The sequence below is a fragment of the Pongo pygmaeus genome, chromosome 7, assembly GCF_028885625.2.
Source record: "Pongo pygmaeus isolate AG05252 chromosome 7, NHGRI_mPonPyg2-v2.0_pri, whole genome shotgun sequence".
Lineage (NCBI taxonomy): Eukaryota > Metazoa > Chordata > Mammalia > Primates > Hominidae > Pongo > Pongo pygmaeus.
Genome location: NC_072380.2, coordinates 6,684,729 through 6,704,320, shown reverse-complemented (window position 1 = coordinate 6,704,320; position 19,592 = coordinate 6,684,729). Strand labels below are relative to the sequence as shown.

Genomic DNA, 19,592 nt, shown 5'->3' with positions numbered 1-19,592 from the left:
CTGTCAAAAACCCATCATAGGGTCCAGAGATATGTTGATTGATAGAGTCACAGAAACTGACCTTGATGGGAATGACTGTCCAGACCCTAGTGCCCTGAATGTGGCGAATAAGACTGTTTTTTTAGAGAAAGAGGCTCCCTCAGCTCTCAGGAGTCAGGGAGCAAATGCTTGGCCCAGAGGCACTAGGAAGGGGAGTGAGAAGTGGCTGTTTAGAATGTAGCATGGCACAGCATCACTGGAAATGCTTTGAAATCCAGAGCAGCACCTCCCCTGCCACTAAAGAAATACTTCCACCAGGCTTCTAAAGAGAAGGATGTAATATGCTGAAAATAAAACACATTAAACATAACAAAAATGTGGTTTGACAAGAGATGAAGTAGAAACCAACTAGGTGAAGTCACTCTATTTGATTTACTAGTGTATCAGTGAAGATAGGCTAAAGAGGCTAGGTTGTACTGCAGTGAGAAATAACCAGAAGAATGCTGGTAACTGTTTAACAACTGGTTCTTTGGAGCAGAGGTGGGGGGAGTGGAGCAGGGCAGGGGAAGACATTCATATGAGTATATATATACACACACACATACACACACACATATATATACATATATATACACATATATATACACACACACATATATATCTGGGGAATAAGCTTATTATAAATTTTACTGATAGAAAAGGCATCAATTTATAAATTAAAAAAACCCACTACTCCCTACTGTATGTCTTATAAGTTCCAAATAATTAATTCTCATAGAGCATTTTTATTCATTTTTGCAGTACTCTTGTAGCCAACCTCTGGTTTCAATTGTCAAGTGAATACAGTTCCAGCATGAATGTTGATTTCTGCATATGTTTATGTTTATGAGGAAGACCAAAGTAAAATGACGACAAAGATGTATATTAAAACCTCACCCATTTGTTTCCTGAATTGAATGATGGTTTTCTGGAAGAATATTTCCTCAAATTTTTGTGCTATTCATAATGTAGCAGTTATAGACATAATACACTTTTTGTTTGTTTGTTTGAGATGGAGTCTCGCTCTGCCGCCAGGCTGGAGTGTAGTGGCACGATATCAGCTCACTGCAACCTCCACCTCCCAAGTTCTAGTGATTCTTCTGCCTCAGCCTCCCGAGTAGCTAGGATTACAGGCATGTGCCACCATGTCCGGCTAATTTTTGTATTTTTAGTAGAGATGGGATTTCACCATGTTGGTGTGGATGGTCTCAATCTCTTGACCTCATGATCCGCCTGCCTTGGCCTCCCAAAGTCCTGGCATTACAGGCATGAGCCACCGTGCCCCGCCATAATACACTTTTAAGTTTAATCTACGGTAACGTTTTTCTCTATCATTTTCTTAAGTCCAGATAAACAACAAAACAATCAAGGTCTGGTTTATAGAGCTTGCCAGTTTCCATGGTGTAAATACTCATACCATGACTGAACACGGAGGTGGGAAGAGATGCACAGTAGCATACTGTGACATAGTATTTCCACCATGCAGACACAGTGCATACAAATAACCTCAAGAACAGATAGTAGTAAAATAGTTACACATATTTGAATATTCTTTGTTTAAATGTGTGTAATTATAAGCTTATATAGTATAATTCTTAATAATGGCTCACAAAACTCCTGAAAATTTATTGCCTCTTGTGAGGCAATACTCACGGGCTCTAGCACTGCTCTGGGTTATCAGTAATGAACCTACACTATATTTAGCCTATTATTTCAATTAGCTGCGTATCAAACTGCCCCAATGCTTAGGGGCTTAAAACAACAACTTATGGTTTCTCAAGATTCTGTGATTTGACTGGGCTCAGCTGGATGGTCCTTCTGCTGGACATGGTGCCAGTGGGAGTCACAGCGCAGTTGCCTTCATCTGGAAGCTCAGCTGGGACTGGGACACCCACCTGGCTTCACTCAGACATCTGCACTTCAGCTGGGGGCTGGCTGAGTCTCTTCCCTCCAGCAGGACAGCCAGACTTCTTACCTGATGGCTCTAGGCTTCAAGCGAGGGAGTGTGGAAGCTGTGAGGTCTCCCAGGAGCTGGTCCTATAAAAGGCATGGTGCACTTCATCATATCCTATAGGTTGGAGCAAGTCTCAGGGCCAACCGGATACAAATGAAAGGGAAATAGATTCCACGTCTTGATGGGGAGAGTGGCAAGCGTGTGCAGCAACTAGAGGAATTGTTGGCAGTCATCTTTGAAGACAACCTACCACCCTTATCTATGTAGTTTATCTTCTGTCTTCCACATTAGCATATAAACCACATGAGGGCAAGGAGTTTTATCTGTTTTGTTCACTGTTGTGTCTCTGACACCCAGGACTGTGCTTGGCACACAGAAGACACTAAGTATAATATTAGATGAATATATCAGTGTCAAACTATTTTCTTAATTCTCTGGTTTCTTCTAGTTCTTGCTCATATATATGTATATAGTTGGATAATTGCTCCGGATAATTGCTTTTAATGACATGAATGTTATTAAACATAACGGTAGTAAGATCACGATAAGATCTGTGGCTCTTTCAAGGTTGGGATTTTGTTTTTAATTAGGAAAAGTTTTCCTCTGCTAAGCAAATGGCTTGCCTTTTTTTCTTTTGGACACGGATTTGTTCAACTGATCCTCTGCTTCATGTTGGATGCAAGAAAGCTTGCTCAATTTTCAGATTTTAGATCTTCAAAGCGTACATTTTGCTTTTTACTCCACTTCTGTCCCTAGTATAGGTTCTAGTGTGCCATTCCCTTTGTCTCATCTTTTGCACTTACATCAAAAAACCATTTATTTATTTATTTATATTTTTATTTATTTATTTTTTTTGAGACGGAGCCTCACCCTGTCGCCCAGGCTGGAATGCAATGGCACAATCTCGGCTCACTGCAAACTCTGCCTCCCAGGTTCAAGCGATTCTCCTGCCTCAGCCTCCCAAGTAGCTGGGATTACAGGCACACGCCTACACGCCCAGCTAATTTTTGTATTTTTAGTAGAGACGGGGTTTCACCATGTTGGCCAGGCTGGTCTTGAACTCCTGACCTCGTGATCCACTCGCCTCAGCCTCCCAAAGTGCTGGGATAACAGGCATGAGCCGTGGTGCTTGGCCCCAAAAAACCTTTTAAAGAATTAAAGACAAATTGGCCTGAAGCTCTTGCCCTATTTAATATAGTGATCTATATGATTATATACATCTTGTAGAAGTTTAATCACTCCTGTACCTGTTTTCCTGTGCCATTTATCCACACTTCTGCATAACAGTTTTTAAATTAATGTATTTTTGTGGCAAAAGACATATAACTTAAAATTTACTATCATAACCAATTTTAAGTGTATGGTTCAGTAGCACTAAGCACATTGATGTTGTACAATCAACCTCCTTCATCTTGCAAAACTGATACCCTGCACCCACTAAACAACAACCCCTGACTCCCACCTCCCCACAGCCCCTAATAACCCCCGCTGTACTTTCTGTCTATGAATTTGACTACTCTAGGTTCCTTACATGATTGGATTCATACAGTATTTGTCTTTTTGTGACTGGCTTACTTCACTTAGCATAATGTCCTCAAGGTTTACATGATACTTCTTGCAGCATATCTATACTTTCTTAACATTCCGTACTGTAGGGTGAGCTCCTTAAGTGTCAGGACCATCCTTTTATCCTGTACTCTTGGCACCTAGTATTTGTAGTAGGTTACGTAACAAATGCTGACTGAATGACTAAATGAATGAAGGAAACAAGAAGGATTGTTTTTAGGATATCGACTATATTCAGGATTTAGGGGAAAAAAGTCTATGTTTGCAAAGTATATACAAGATAAAAACTGATATCAAAAATATATACAAAACACTTAAAACTCAATAATAGGAAGGCAAACAATTAAAAAAAGGACAAAAGATCTTAACACCTCACCAAAGAAAATATACAGATGGCAATAAACACATGAAAAGATGCTCAACAACATATATCATTAGAGAAATGCGAAGTAAAACAGCCATGAGATACCACTACATACCTAGGAGACAAAAACATATTGAAAAACTAAAACAATTAACACCAGAACACTGACAACACCAAATGCTGGCGAGGATGTGGAGCAACAAGAACTGTCACTCATTGCTGGTGGGAATGCAAAATGGCACAGACGCTTTGGAAGACAGCTTGGCAGTTTCTTACAAAACTAAACCTACTCTCACCATAGAATCCAGAAATCATACTTCTTGGCATTTACCCCAAAGGGCTGAAAACTCATGTCAACATGAAAACCTGCACACAGATCTTTATAGTAGCCTTATTCATAATTGCCAAAACTTGGAAACAACCAAGATATCCTTGAGTAGAGGTGACAGGTAAATAAACTCCAGTGCATCCAGACAATGGGCATTATTCAGTGCTAAAAATGAATGAGCTATCAAGTTATGTATAGACATGGATAAACCCTTAAATGCATATTACTGAATAAAGGAAGACAATCTGAAAAGGCTGCTACTGTAGAATTCCAGATATGTGACATTCTGGAATACTATGGAGACAGTAAAAGGATCAGTGGTTGCCAGGGGTTGTGGTGAAAGATGATGCATGGATGGAGCACAGGGAATTTCTAGGGCAGTGAAACTATCATTCTTGTTGATATTATAATGGTGGATACCTATCATTATACATTTGTCAAAACCCATAGAATGTACAAGATAAGAGTGAGCCCTAATGTCAACTGTGGAGTTTGATTAATAATAATATATCAATATTAGCTCATCAATTGTAACAAATGTACTACACTATTGTAAGATATTAAAAATAGGGAAAATTGAGGGTGACAGGATATATGAGAACGCTCTATACCTTTTGTGCAATATTTAAACCTAAAACTGCTCAAAAAATAGCTATTTTTTTTTAGAAAACACGAATATTTTAAAAATCATTTATAGTCTTTCCATTGTCCCTTTTCATTAAAATATAAAACAGAAACATGAGTTTCACTGATATGACCTGTTTTTGTGGCTGTTTTTTCTTTGCTTAATTTTCCTGCCGTGGGTAAGACTGGCTAATTCTACTTTCTTCCCAGTCAGAAATAACTACCAGCAGAGGTTGCTAGAAGGCAGGCATTAGGAATCTTTCTGCTGTGGAGAGATGGGACGGTCCTGCACAGCGCTGGCTTCGCTTTGACGGCCACAGGCATGTCCCTTGGGAAAGCGCTCCATGGCAGGGATTTCACAAAGAACTGAGGATCTTTGTATCTCTGTCTTATGAATATTCCCTGGGAAAGAAGTCAGCCTGGACACCTGACAACAGGCGTGAATTCACACCCCTTTTTCTAGATGTTATCATGGAAGGAATGTTGAAAGAAATATATTTCTTTCCTTTAGTAACCACTTCGGTGGTTAGAAATGCATTTCTAAATGCATTTCTCAAAAATATCTATTTCAATTTAAATATCTATTTAATTAACACATTTGTTAAATCATTTTATTCTCAGTTTTTTCAGCATCTGAGATATGTTTAGAGTTGCTAAAAGGTTCATTAAAAGAGTTTTGTTAAACTCCCTCAATAAAATTCTGAATGTGATTCGCTTTATTCCCAGAGGTTATCCAAGAAAGGAAGTGGAGAATGTTCTTTTTGAAAGCATGAAGTGGGAAAATGTTTAAAACTATTTATAGCAGCACTTAGCTGTGGAAATCCCAGACTTTACCATCTATTTATAGTTACTCTTTGGGTTAAAAGGGTGAAACCAGAAATCTTGAAAATGCTACATGCTTTTATCCAGCAGTTAAAACTAATAAACTGTCTTTCTGTGGTTATGATAACCAGATACTTATAAGAGTAATTCTGGAAATGACAATAAGTACATCTGGCTTAAAAAAAAAAACTGTTTGTTTAAATTTAAGAGAGCAATGTTTTCTCTGATTAAGTGATTTGTATTTGGGTTTCTTGTTTTCGAGTTATCTGCAAATCGCATTCTCTCTGTAGCATGTGGGATTTCTAATGACAAGTGGGAAGCTTGGTGGATTGACAGAAATTTGCACACAGGCTAGTAAATCTCCAGTGCTGGTTGGTCATCTGAATAAAAAGAAGGCCAGGTAAAATTACTGGACTTCAAACAGCAGAATTTAAACCTTCCTCGGAGGAATACCCATTTCTGAAATTTCTGCCAAGCTATAACAGCAAACTCTGCTCTGGCCTTGAATATATGGCACAGAATTTGCACTTATGAAGTGAAGAATATATAATCTATTGGCCTTTAGGAATTTAATTGTTTTAGTTGCTTAATATGTTATTATTATTTTTTTTTTTCTGGAGGCAAAAAGACCAGTGAGGAGGTTGTTGCTGTAAAATTAATGTTAAGTGCGTATGAGAATTTGGGAGAGGACAGTGGCTAGCAAGACTGGAGAGGAAGGGATACATCTGGGAGGCTTTTTAGAAGTAGACTCAGTTGGCTTTGTTGAGGTGTTTGCATGTTAAAATGAAATTCTTCTGCTGGGTGCAGTGACTCACGCCTGTAATCCCAGCACTTTGGGAGGCCGAGGCAGGTGGATCACCTGAGGTCAGGAGTTCAAGACCAGCCTGGCCAACATGGTGAAACCCCATCTCTACTAATAATACAAAAATTAGCTGGGCATGGCGGCACGTGCCTGCAATCCCAGGTACTCCAGAGGCTGAGGCAGGAGAATCATTGGAACCTGGGAGGCGGAGGTTGCAGTGAGCTGAGATCACGCCACTGCACTCCAGCCTAGGCGACAGAGCAAGACTCCATCTCAGAAAGAAAAGAAAAGAGAAAAAAAGAAAAAAGGACAGGAAAGGGGAGGGGAGGAGAGGGGAGGGGAGAGGAGTGAAAGAAAGGAAGAAAGAGAGAAAGAGGGAGAGGAAGGAAGGAAGGAAGGACTTCTAACTGGGGGAAAAGAAGGAAGGAAGGGAGGGAAGGAGGGAAGGGACGGAGGGAGGGAGGGAAGGGAAGGAAGGAAGGACTTCTAACTGGGGGGAAAGAAGGAAGGGAGGGAGGGGAGGGAAGGAAGGAAGGAAGGACTTCTAACTGGAGGGAAAAGGAAGGGAGGGAGGGAAGGAAGGAAGGAAGGAAGGAAGGACTTCTAACTGGAGGGAAAAGGAAGGGAGGGAGGGAAGGAAGGAAGGAAGGGAAGGACTGATTTCTAACTAGGGGGAAAATTTTGCCCCAGTAATAATGTGAACTTTGGCTTTGTATAAAAATGAAGAGATGATTAAGAATGGATAAATGTCGTCCTGGACAACATAATGAGACCTCATCTCTACAAGAAAATAAAAAAAATTAGCTGGGTATAGTGGTGCATGCCTGTAGTTCCAGCTACTCTGGAGGCTGAGGCAGGCAGATTGCTCAAGCCTGGGAGGTTGAGACTGCAGTGAATCGTGATCATGTCACTGCACTCCAGCCTGTGCAACAGAGTGAGACCTTGTCTCAAATAATTAAAAAAAAATTAAAGAATGGATAAATGCAGTGGTGAAAAAAACAACAAAATCATGTTGCTGCCTCAACAGCTCATTCTTTGCATACTACTTACACAAAATCTGACTTAAATAGCAGACATTATTAATAATCATTAATGCAAATCTGTAAATAGAACTCACAGAACTCAATACGTTTTTGTGTCAGTCAGGTTAGACAGAAAAATCAGGCTTCTGAAATGCAATTGTAAATGCAAAATACACTGAAGCCTTTTCAACTATGATTCTCATTTTTTATTAAATTCCATTCTGCTGCCTGGGTAGTAGCACATAAAAATGCAGCGTAAACCTCTTAGTGAGCGTGACACATTCATGCCTGCAAACTGCAGGATGAAACTTACCTGATAACTTCCATCCACCTATGCCCAGTGATTACTTCTTCTCAACTCCCAAAGCGCCGGCTGCATGGGCCATCCATTTGTCACTTTGTGACATGCTGTCCTACGCCACCTCTGACGCCAGTGTCCTTGCTATTTGTTCCTGTAGCAGCCCCATTTGAAGCACTCGTTTCCTGTGGCCACGATGGTGTGTCTGCCTGCACCACCATAAGTAACCTCTGCCCTGCAACCTCGCCTCCTCCTGCTGAAGAATTGACTGATTTCCTTGGAAACCACATGTGCTGCATTAACCAGAAGGAACTTGGGGTGGACAGTTAGGCTCCTGAAGTCCTCGCCCTATTTTTGCTGTCAACATTTCAAGTGATTCTGGACAAACACTTACCCTCTCTAAGTCTCTGCTTCCTCTGTTCTGAAATGAAAGACTGGGCCAAGTACTCTCTAAGGCCTCTCTAACTCTAAATGGCTTCACTTCCTCCCCTTACGCACCTTCTCTCGACTGGACTGAACTTTGAGGACTATATGGTCCCACTTAGAACCAGTTTCCCAGACTTTTAGATGACATCTACAACCACACAACCCAAAAGAAAACCTAAGAGTGGGTTTAAGGGAATCTAAACTGGTTAATGAAGAGATGACTGGTCTCATGCAGAAGCTGTGGGCTCCCTTAAATGGCCCTAGGAAACCACTTGAGAAATTTGCAGAAATAGCAGCTCACAGAGCCAACTTGGCCTTCATGGAAGTTGAAGTGATGTTTTACATCGTTGGATGATATCAAGATGTAAAGCTTTTAGCCCAGAGGCTTCGGAGAGGATGCTGTGGAATACGACTCTACCTCCTGTGCCTCGTCCTTGAACCTTATCAGCTCAAGTCTGCTGGACTTTGTCTCATCCTGTTTGGATGGGCAGGATCCACTTCAGTGGGGCTGGTTGGAGAGGATGGTTGGTTGTGTTTTCTTTTTCTTTTTAAACCAACCTTCCTTCCTTCTTTTTTTCCTTTTTTCCTTCCTTCCTTCCCTCCTTCCTCCCTCCCCTCCCTCTTTCCCTCCCTCTCTTCTTTCTTCCTTCCTTCCTTCCCTCCTTCCTTCCTTTCTTCCCTCCCTCCCTCCTCTCTCTCTTTCCTTCTCTCTCCCTCACTTCCTTCCTTCCTTCCTTCTTTCCTTCCTTCCTTCCATCCATCTATCCTTCCTTCCTTCCTCCCTCCCTCCTTCCTTCCTTTGTTCTCTTTCACTTTTTCTCTCTCTCTCTTTCAAGATAGGGTCTCATTATGTTGCCCAGGCTTGTCTTGAACTCCAGGCCTCAAAATATCCACCCACTTTGGCCTCCCACAGCTCTGGGATTATAGGCATGAATCACCATGCCTGCCCAGGGGATGATTCTTTGTAACTGCAGCTGAGTCCAGATTGTCAACAGATAGGGATCAGAACTGGAGGCTTGGGACCACTGGGAGCAGGATCCGTGTGTCCTCAGAGCCGAGGTCCTAGAGCAGCTTCCCTTCCCCTGGGTCCCAGGCATGCTCACTGATGGTGGCCCTGGGAGTCACTGTCCCCAGCTAAGAGGGCTTGACAGCAAAGGTCCCATGCCTTCATTCATCATTTCCATGACAGAACTTTGGATGGGGAAAGAGGGACAGAGCCCTAGGGACCCAACACCCCTTGTTATTCCGGTTAAATCCTCCCTGCAACATTCACAGCTCCTGACCCACTACAGTGACCCCTGGGCCTTGTTAGCCCAGGGTTGGGGATATGTGCCTCCACCTCTCCTCCTACAGGTGGACTTGTGTCTCTGAGTAGATTTGGTGATATTTTTTAGATGGAGAGAGAGGGGGGAGGAAGGACTACGTTGTACTTGAGGCACATGAACTAAGGCCTGATCCCAGTTGCAGCTTCAGAAACACCCAGGAAATCCTTGAGCAGTGAAGGTTGTCTCCAAAAGGTGTCAGAGTGCTTCCTAGAGTCCATCTCATGCCGTCCAGGCCGCATTCCCTGCTCCTTCCTGTATACTCTGGGTATTCACACGTTGCCTAAATGAAAGCATGTTCATGGTCACTAGTCTTTCATGTGTCAGGAGTAAAAGGCACCAGAATGAAGGCTTTTCTAAAAGTACACATGGGTGGGAGGTGGGGAGGGTCCTACTGAATTTCTGGGACTGTGAGCCCAGGCACAGTATTTTGGAGAAAAACAAAATCTGCCCAGGTGACTCTGATCTTTAGCCAGGATTGAAATCCACTGAAGAAAACAAGTGATTCAGCCAGCAATCTTCTGTCCTTGGCTTCACCAGTCTCCATCGCCTAACAAATTTTGTTTTACACTGGATCAATTTTCCAACGTGCTGTATCCCGGTGGCCGCTATGGCAGAATCCTCGAAGGAATCCCATCGTTCACTGCACCTCATTTCAAAGCGATTTAACAGCACAACCAAAGCAATAATGAAAAGACCCTCCCTGTTTTTTTATGGGTAAGTTGATTACACACGGTGCTTAAATGTTTACAATAAAACTCCTTTGTATGCTCAGATAAGAAAGCTGCTATATTTTTTAAGCCAGCAAACAATCTAGTACATCTGCGTGTTCATTGGTAGTGAGGGCTGTACCCAGGCATGGAGCTGAGATTGAACTCAGCACACACACAGGAGAATGACTTCCACAGCCCATGGAGTCTAATGGGTCCGAATACAGAATGCACTGTAGAAAGAAGCAGAGTTGGTTAGAGGCTGGGTATCTGCAGGCCTTGAAGAACTGACTGGGGAGCTGCACATAGCACCTGAAAATAGACGGAGAAAGATGAAATCCACTAAACAGAACACATAACTGGGTCACCATGTTTTCCATAAAAACAGAAGTGATTCCTTGTTAAGGAATCAACAAGTTTGAGTCTCAACTGGGAGATCAATTGGAGCCAGCAAAGGCAGTTGTTTCATGGGGTTCTGCTCGGGTAAAGTTAGAGAGGGGTTCAGTAGAGCCTTGAGATAGTGGGGAAACTGAGGCCTGGATCACAAACAAAGCACCACATACATCTTCAGACTTCTCAGTTGGGAGTGACAAATGGTTTTTGTGGTCTCTCAGTGTTTATTTGCATATTGCATACGTTGAATATTTGTATTATTTAGTATTACATGGCCATTAAACTTGTCTGAGTCATTAAACGTGGCATTAAGATGCTCTTTTTGAGATTCATGATTGAACTGCCTCCTAGAGATCTCCATTTAAACATGCTCTGGGCGCCTCAGATTTACCTAGTGCAAATTCAAATTCATGATCTCATTTCTAAGTCTCTTCATCCTCTACCTTCCTTATTTTATGGAAGTAAAACTATCCATCTATGCACTTGGACTCCCTGCCATCTAAATCAGGCAATTGGTAAGTCCTTTTGATCTTACTTCAAAAAGGTGCCCTGATCTCTCTCTTCCCTTCTATCCTTGCTGCCGCAGCCCTAGTCCAGATGCTTATAATCTCTAAACAGCCACTTGCCATAACCCAATACATCTTTTGGTCTCCAGTCTTGCCCCACCCAAGCCATCTGCCACACTCTTATCAGAATGACCTTCCCAAACACAAATTGAATCTCCCCATTCTCCGGCATGAAAGCTATTGATAGCTTGCCAGTGCTCACTAAATTCAGACAAGCTGCATTAGCATGAAATATCCAGCTTTTCACTAACTCATTCCAGTCCCCATTTCTGGCATCACAGCCATCCTGTCTGCTTCTCACACCACACACTCTGGTCTACATGGTTGGATAAATTACTACTTCTGTAAGTTCCACCTAGATACCTCTATCTAGATGTCTTTATCAGTGTTATTACCTTCTTCCAGAATGGCCTCTCCCCCTTTGCTCTGTCCAGAAATTTCTTACACGTTTTCTAGACCAATCCAAGTGCCATCTGCCCTAATGCTCTTTCCCATTCTTCCTTTTTAATCCTTCATCCAATTTAATTCTTATCCTGACTGTACTTGATATACTTCTATGTGACAGACTCAATGACAGCTATTTGTTTATCCTGGTCTCTGAGCTGCTCACGTGCAAGGATTATACCTACGTTTTTAAGCCTCCATGTCAAGTAGGTGCTTAGTCAATGTGTATTTAATCGAATTGGAAAACTTGATGGGGCCTTGATTTACTGAGATGGGACTCACTGAAACTTCAAATAGATCTCTTGGTTTTACTTCCCACATTTCTACTTGGAGGAGTAGTATTCCTATCAGACATTTATCTAAAAAGCAACAGGCTGTGTTCCAGGGTTGCTACAAATTCAGACCTATCTCATAGACTTTCTACAAACAACATGGTACAATAATTCTGAGGTTCTGGAATAAAGATTTCTGGTGAGTACACTGTATTTACTAGGACAAGAAAACAAAGAAAAATTTTTGAAAGATTTTCAAAGAGGTGGATTGAACTCAAGCAGGGTTTCTGGCTAACCATATTAACCAGGGAATTCAGAAGACTATGACATTCCTGTCTCTGAATATCATGGTTAGCTGAAGATATATTAAATTTGAAAACAGTAAATAATGTGACATATTTCTTAGAGTTTTAACTGTGAACTTATGTGAGATTCTAAACTCCACTTCCCTCACTAAATCCCCACAGCTTAGTTTTATTGTATTAACATAATTAGATTTAGATGGAATATTTAATTTTTTACATCATTTTCAATTTTCTTGTCTATCCATAACTATATATTTTTTTGTCTATACTTTGAGAATCTAATTCATTTCATGAAAAGCATGCAGCCATTATATTTAATTCATTTGTTATTTTTACCCCCAAGGGATAAGTTATCTTGTTTGGCAAAGGTAGTATATATTATTAGTTAATTCTAAATAATCTCAAAGTCAGCATTTCAGTTTGAGAACACTCATATGGAAACAACTAAATGTACTACACTGATTTAAATCCTCCCATTTTCCCTCAGAAGCTGTTGTGAGTTATCCTGGTTTCATTGGTACCTGCTGGCAAGCATCTCAAGTGGGCACTCCAGAAAGGAAATTGTGTACCAGCCAAGATGTAGCAAGCACTTGGGGCTGGCACATTCGTGATTTGCGATTGTGCTTTTTTTGTGCCAACCCACGTTCCCCTCTTCCAAGTAAAGACTCTGTTACAGAGATTTCCCTGGGGTGCCACAGAGTGGTATGTGGCTGCAACACTAATCCCATGCCTTGATTTCACTGCGGACGAAGTATGGGGCTACGGGAGGCAAAATACTATGAAGCGGAAGTCACTGATACATGAAGAGCCTTTCCATCCTGAAAAAGAGAGTCCTCTCACTCATTCTGTCTTTCGGGAATTTATTTGGAAAGAACATAGGCTTTGGAACCAGAGAGATGGAATTTGAATCTCCCCTCTGCTACTTAGACGTGGGTGACCTTGGGCAAGTTACTTAACCCTTAATAGCAGGCATTTTTTCTTCTCTAATAGTGGTTCTGCGGATTGAATGAGGTAATTAAGGAAAGCTTCCCCACACAGAAAGGGGCCTGTTAGTCCCTTTCATCTGTGCTACTAATCTCTTAAAATGGAGTTGACTTTTTAACCTCAGTGTGACTTAACTTTCCTTAGATCATTGATGAGGATGGTCAAGGAATGCAAGTTCTGATTTGGGAACAAACTCTGGACGTTACAGGCTGGCCTGAGCAGGGTGCTGACCCCAGCAAGCCCTATGGGGCCGCACAAGGGAGATGGAAGGAGGAGTCTCATAAAGGGCCAGAGAGAGGGACTGGGAAACCACTCTGGCTTTGCAGTTTTGAGTGGGCACCTCTTTACAGGTAACACCACTGGGTCAAGTCAGTGCTGAAGCCAATATAGCTGGGAGGGCCACCAGCCCCACTCAGTCTATTTCTTTTCTTTTAATTTTTCTTTTTTATTGATACATAAGATTTGTACATATTTGTGGGGCACATGGGATATTCTGGTACATGCATAGAGTAGGTAATGATCAGGTTAGGGTAGGATATCCATCACTTCGAGTAGTAACCATGTGTGATGGAACCATTTCAAAGCCTTTTCTAGCTATTTTGAAAGATACAATACATTGTTAACTATAGTCACCCTACTATGCCATTAAACATTAGAACTTACTCTTTCTACATAATTGTATGTTTGTACTCATTGACTTTCCTCTCTTCATCCCCCACCCCCCAACCCCACCCCACAACACATACGTCCTTCCCAGCCTTTGGTATCCATCATTCTACTCTTTAGCTTCATGAGGTCCACATTTTTAGCTCCTACATTTGAGTGAGATCATGCGACACTTATCTTTCTGTGCCTGTCTTTTTTCACTTAATGACTTCCAGTTCCATTCATGTTATTGCAAATGACAAAATTCTATTCTTTTTTATGGCCAAGTAGTATGTTATTATGTATGCAGACCACATTTTCTTTATCCATTCATCCATTGGTGGACACTTAGTGTAGTTCTATATCTTTGCTATTGTGGAAAGCACAGCAGTAAACATGGCAGTGCTTTGATATACTGATTTCTTTTCCTTTGCATAAATATCCAGTAGTGGGAATGCTGGATCATTTGGTAGTTCTATTTTTAGTTTTTTTGGGACAGCTCTATACTGTTTTTGGTAATGGCTGTACTAATTTACATTCCCACTAAGTATACAGGGTTCCGTTTTCTCCGTATTTTTGCCAGCATCTCTACTTTTTTATAATAGCCATTTTAACTTGGATGAGATGATATCTCATTGTGGGTTTGATTTGCATTTCCCTGATGATTGGTGATGTTGAACATGTTTTCATGTACCTGTTGGCTATTTGTGTGTCTTCTTTTCAGAAATGTCTATTCAGATTCTTGGCCCAGTTTTTAATGGAATTATTTTTGTTGTTGTTGTTGTTGAGTTGAGTTCCTTGTATATTCTGGATGTTAGCCCCTTATCAGGTGAAGTTTGTCCAATATTCAAATGATCAAAGAGACAGGTTGTCTCTTCACTTTGTTGTTTTATTTGAAGTACCTAAGCTTTTTAGTTTAATATAGTCCCATTTGTCTATTTTTGATTTTGTTGCTTATGCTTTTGAGGTCTTAACCATAAACTCTTTGCCTAGACCAACATCCTGGAGTGTTTCCCGTTTTCTTCTAGAAGTTTTCTAATTACAGATCTTAGGTTTGAGCTTCTTTTAAACAATTTGGTATCTACAAATATCTTCTAATAAGACAAGAACTTTAGTATGCTCTCATATCTTTGTTCTTGCCATCTTCTGCCAACCCATTAATGTTGGCATTAACTAACTTTTAATTCTTAGTTATAAGGATGTTATTTTTTCATGTTAGTCTTAGCAATTTGTAAAGATAACAACTCTACTAAGGTATAAAATCATTTTTCCTTCAAGAATTTCTTGGAATATCTCTTGAATTTGCCTCACTTTTTAGTTTTTCAAAACTATTTTCAATGTGACCTTTTCTACAAAATCTTCAAAGCACTTGTATGCCTGAGGAAATTTATCATCTCATCTTATTTGAATGATAGTTTGGCTGGATATAAAATTCCACATTTTTAAGTTCTTTTCCATCAATATGTCGAAAATAAGATTCCAGTTATCTTGCATCCATTGTTGCTGTTAAAAAAACTGATATCAAGCTGATTCTTGTTCTTTCATATAGCCTGTCTTTCTTTCTTTCTTTCTGTGGGCTTTTAGAATTTCTCTGCTTTTTTCATACTCTTACATTTCAGTTTAGTACATGTAGGTGAGGTTTTCCTTATTCTCTTTTGTGGTGCTCTACGAGTCCTTTAAATCTGAGGTCAGTCTTTTCATTCTGGGAAACTGATCTGAACTACTTCTTCAAATATTTTCCCCTCTCCACTTTTTCACTCTTGTTTGAGCTGCCTATTACTTATCTGAATGTTTACATTTCTTTTTTATTCTCATATTGCCTTAAAATTTCACCCCTACTTAATCTGTCCTGTCTTTTCTCCCTTTAAGACTATTCCAGTCTTTGTGATCCAAATCTTGTATTTCTTCCAATGAAGACAGAAGAGAGAAAGAGAAGAACTTAAGTGTTTTCTTGCATCTTCAACCTCTCCCTGCCCTTTGTATTATTTATATGGTGCCTCATTGAGTTGCAGGCACAGGGGATGTCGCTGTATCTCTGACAAACACTGATAGAAAGCTGAGGATGCAGGACCTCAGATCCCATCCCACCTCTGCCATTCTAGGACTAACAGACACCTTGCTACTTTTCTGGGTCTCATTGGAACAAGGGACTCATTTACCCTTTGTCTTCCCCACTCGCCTGGGTGCACTCAAAAGACCTGAAGCTCTTTCTGAGGCAGTGGCTCAGTCGTTGGGGGAGCTGAAAAGAGTTGGGCATCTTGAAGCCAAGTTGGCTGGTGGATTTCCCATGTACCACAGTAGCCCCAGTGCTGGGGGTTCGGGGGCACTGGCCTAGCATACACCACACTTCTCTTCTCAGGCACATCACTCGTACCCCTCAGAGACCTTCTGTTATCCCCTTCAGACCCCGGCTGTGGGAGAGGTTGTCCTTGCAGAGGTTGTTCTGGCAACCTTTGCCCCCATAGAGGGTGTCATGCCTTTGCTGGCAACACCTCCCCTATAAAGTCATAGCTGCACTGCTTCTTAGAGCGCTTGGCCACATGAACCTCACTGTGCCTCTGTAGGGTTGTGTAGGAAACAGAAAGACGCCCTGGGCTACCCATATTCCAGGCTGGAAAACACAAGGGCATCCTGGCAGCCACACCGCCGACCTGGGATCTTGAGCCCTGTGTCTCTACCTACCCATTGTTCCTCGGGCATTGGGAACACCCATATTCTGGAACACTTTCCTAATCCACTTCCTTTTCTACTGCAGAAGCCCTGATTCCTCCCACATCCACTCCCTCTGCTCTTTTTTCTTCCCAGGGCCACTGCAGCCTGGCTCCATTTCTTAATCCTCTCAAGTCTTAATCCTCTCAAGCTCTGCCATCCCAGTGGTCCCCCAAATGGGAGCAGCCAGGACATTGGAAGTATTTGAGCTAAAACTGAATATTTTATCAGAAGTTTGAACTCTGGGTGGGGAGGCAAGAATGATTGACCTGGGTGAAATGTTCGGTCCCTCCCAATCTCCAGATGCTTGGAGGATCTGCAGGTCATCCTGTGGGAACTGCCTTTTCTCCCTCCACCCTGCACCAGCCTCCACCCCCCACCCCCTACCCCCCGCCCAGCCAACTATGGCCCCTATGTCTGCTCCTAAGAATGGGGGGCCCTGGCCCACCATGGCCCTTATGTCTGCTCACTGACTGGCTGCCCTGCAGGCCAGTGGAGTTCCCTTATTGCCTGATTGCTTCCTTTTCTTGCTCCCTCTAAAGGGTGTGGGTGGAGCTGCAGAGAGAAGGTGCCTTTCTTGTGGGGAGGCCACAGAGCCTCCTCCCAACTCGACACAGTGTCCACCCACTGGGACCAGCTCCTCCCATCTCCACACCCTCCCTCGGGCCACTAGTCAGTTTAGGAGAAAGTCTAAATGGCCTGGCAAAAAAATGGAGGAGGCCTAGGTTAGTTATCCAGGGCTCTGTGGGCTATGTCTTCTTGGAAAAAAATGGCTAAGAAAAATGGATAATCTACAGCATTCTTTTTTTATCATTTATTTCAAATATACAGCACCTCAATTATGCTATGGATAATAGTTATATAATGGTCAGGCCAGGAAGCCAGTACCCGCTGAGACAGTGTTTCTGTAGAATCCCAAATGCTTGGTTCATTGACTTATATAACACCCTGTAATTTGGGGGCTGTTGGTGTTTTGTAACTGTTGAGATACAGAAATGAGTGATTTCTTTTGAATTCTTTTACTTCTAGGCAGCAGTCTGTCAACAACTGTGGCATCCAGCTGGTCAGAAAGACTCGAGGATTTGACATTTTGTGGCTGTTCTCTAGAACCAAAGAAATGAGAACCTCTTGGTAAAATCCACTGGTCCAGGAGTTATTATCTCCTAGATTATCTGCCAAACAAATTATCTGCCAAAATTACAATGTAAAACTGAAGAAAACAACCGATAACTCGGTTAAAATTTTGGAAAAATACAAAGAAACTGTGACTGGGGAGAAACAGTGAGGGAAATTTTCTCATTGAAATAGAGGATCAGGAGAGCTAAAGGGAGCCCTCATGCTAACAACCAAAATCTCTGTTAAATTTCAAACGTAAAATATCTTTTCTCACTGTTAAAAGATCTAAGCAGTCTCCACTAGCAGCCCCCATCTTGGACACAGGAGCACTGCTCTGCCTGGCCGTCAGGTGCTCCCATAAGCATCATTCAGACAGCGAGGGGGGCAGTTGAGGATTCGGGGGCAGGAGATGGGGTGGTGGAGAGAAGGCTGTAACCATCTAAAGTCCATTTTCCCTGCTGAAGCTACCCATGGAACTTTTAAATTGGGTGCAGATTTAAAAATTAATACAAAATGTTTGAATAATCAGGGATGTATCAAATGTTCATAAATTACAGCTCCAACTAGGAATGCCTAAGTAATTGTTCCTTCCATTTAATTGTCCTTTGTGTCTATCAAAAAGACAGCCACTGGCATGCCTCTTCTAAACAGTCAAATATCATCCTAAGCTCTCATGGAAAATCTCAAGAGGCTTATTGGTTTACTAATTCTAAACCTGTGTTTGCTCAAAGGATAGAGTCAACTACAATTTTTCATTTGCTTTTGTATTCCTTTTATTTTTCTTTACAGCTTTGGGAGATGTGTATTATACTTCTATTCTTTTAATGATTATCTTGGAAATTGTTTATATATACTTAACAGTCTGCAGTTAAGTACTATTTACCATCGTTCTGAATAACACAAAGATTTTAGGACAGTGGTCCCCAGCCTTTTTGGCACCAGGGACCAGTTTTTCCATGGACCAAGGTGCAGGGGGATGGTTTCAGGATGATTCTAGCACATGACACTCATTGGGCACTTCATTTCTATTATTATTACATTGTAATATATAATGAAATAATTATACAACTCACCATCATATAGAATCAGTGGGAGCCCTGAGCTTGTTTTCCTGCAACTGGATGGTCCTATTTGGGGGTGATGGGAGACAGTAACAGATCATCAGGCATTAGATTCTCATAAGGAGCGTGCAACCTAGATCCCTTGCATGCACGGTTCACAATAGGGTTCACGCTCCTATGAGAATCTAATGCCACTGCTGATCTGATAGGAGGTGGAGCTCAGGTGGTAATGTGAGCAGTGGGGAGTGGCTGTAAATACAGATGAAGTTTCGCTCATTCGCCTGCCTGCGGCTCCTAACTTTTGCTGTGCGGCCCAGTTCCTAACATATCCGTTGGTGGCCCAGGGGTTGGAGACCTTGTCTTAGAATGGTTTTCCTCCATTGATCACTGCTTCTAGCTTGTGTGCTACTGGGATACAATATTTTGAATCAATCTCTGTTTTTAACCTCACAGATTGTGTAATTATCAGTATCTGCTTAATATGTATTTAGATTAGTCATATGTTTACCATTTTGTTTAGTTGCCAAACTTCATTGCATTTCAGACTTTCTTGCTGGGAGTGTCTCATTCTTCCTGAAGTACATCATTTAAATGTGCCTTTAAGTTTGGTGGCAAACAGTCTCAATTTCTGTTTATCTCAAAGTGCCTTTATTCTACCTCATTTTTGGTAGTTTCACTGGATTTGTGATTTTTAAATCTATAATTATTTTCTAGCACATTGAAGGTATTTCACTTTCTTCTATGTTCCACTGTTATTAAAAAGACTCCTGTCAGTCTTATTGACATTCTTTTGTAGATAATCTGTTTTTTCACTATTTCATCTATGTATGAATTTAATCTA

At 41.5% G+C, this 19,592-nt stretch overlaps 1 long non-coding RNA gene across 4 annotated transcripts in view; it reads left to right on the top strand.

The window, feature by feature from the left end:
- The window catches only part of LOC129043235 (uncharacterized), an 88,488-nt gene that overhangs the window by 20,652 nt on the left and 48,244 nt on the right, over window positions 1-19,592 (top strand). For 2 of the 4 annotated variants that reach the window (XR_010127321.1, XR_010127322.1), the window contains exons 2-4: window positions 7,959-10,263; window positions 12,724-13,570; window positions 17,604-17,705. This is a non-coding gene — a long non-coding RNA (uncharacterized LOC129043235). The remainder of the gene's footprint in view (window positions 1-7,958; window positions 10,264-12,723; window positions 13,571-17,603; window positions 17,706-19,592) is intronic. The other 2 variants (XR_010127324.1, XR_010127323.1) reach the window with 2 other exon arrangements.